At 52.5% G+C, this 1,115-nt stretch overlaps 1 protein-coding gene across 1 annotated transcript in view; it reads right to left on the bottom strand.

Annotated features, from left to right (window-relative positions):
* Positions 1–1,115, bottom strand: part of CDH23 (cadherin related 23) — a 101,036-nt gene that overhangs the window by 91,174 nt on the left and 8,747 nt on the right. The gene's annotated exons all lie outside the window — the stretch shown is intronic.

Genomic DNA, 1,115 nt, shown 5'->3' with positions numbered 1-1,115 from the left:
ACCATTAGCTCTGTCCACAAGCTGATCCTTCCCAGCCAACCCCTCCAGCTGATACCCACAATCTGGGAGAATCTCCCGAATAAATTGCGGAGGGAATTAAGAGGAATAAATAATCCTCACGTCTTCAAAGGATGGATACTCACAGTCGGGATCAGTGGACATGAAAGTCAGGGTGAAATCACCTTGACCCTGGAGGTTGATTAAAAGAAGGTTTGAAATGGCTGGGCTTGAAGGAAGAGAAACTGGGGAATGATTTCTGCATGTGCAGGGAGCACCCAGAGCACGTGTCACAGCAGGGAGGGGAGGCACGCTGCCATCTCCTGATGGAAGAGGGCCCCCAAAATTGGTGCCAGGAATGGGGTTACAACCCACACCCACCAAGCTGGCCCTTAATTCACCTTGAGCAGTCTGTGTTCATCAAAGCAGCATCTGAGTGCAGCCCTGAGAACTGCTGGCGTATGGCAGAGAGCATTGAGCTTAAGGCACCTTAAATGAACCCCCCAAAACTGACCTTTCCATCGGCCTTTATCTGGAAACCCCTTCCCAACCTGCCCTGCCCCTGCTGCCACGAGAAGAGATCCTGTGGAGCCAAAGGAGCCCAGCATTGCCCASCAATGATCCACTCATCCACACCAGGAGGTGTTCCTGGGCCTCAGAGCCAGACTGCAAAGGCAGAACCCACCCACGTGCCTGAGAGAAGGCAGAGAGCCATCACRGCTTTAACTGAGCTTCATTCTCCAGCTCTGCACCCTCATGGGCCCAGCCCTTGCTTCAGCTTCCAAAGCTTTTGGGAAACACCACAGAAACCACCAGGARTTGCTCAGTCCATAACCAGTCCCATTTCCTCCCTGAACAGAAAATCTCCTTTGTGGTGCTGTGTGAAGCCCARCTGTTYRTGGCTCATYATWAGGAATGAAACGTTTCAAYGTGAGATATTGTCAAATTTRCCTGGAGCACCCTGGTCTAGTGGRAGGAGTCCCCGCCCAKGSMAGGGGSGGTCGGAACAAAGATCTCTAAGGTCCCTTCCAATCTACATCATTCCATGAGTCCATGATTTCCCAGGCACAGGATGTCCAAAGACTTCCCGCAGGGCTAGCCCCTCCATCCCTCCATCC

Source organism: Malurus melanocephalus, unplaced genomic scaffold (assembly GCF_030028575.1).
Source record: "Malurus melanocephalus ecotype Western Australia unplaced genomic scaffold, MMel_1.1 scaffold_207, whole genome shotgun sequence".
In the NCBI taxonomy this organism is placed as follows: Eukaryota; Metazoa; Chordata; class Aves; order Passeriformes; family Maluridae; genus Malurus; species Malurus melanocephalus.
The sequence above is the reverse complement of the archived record's forward strand: the minus strand, read 5'-3'. Positions and strand labels throughout refer to the sequence as shown.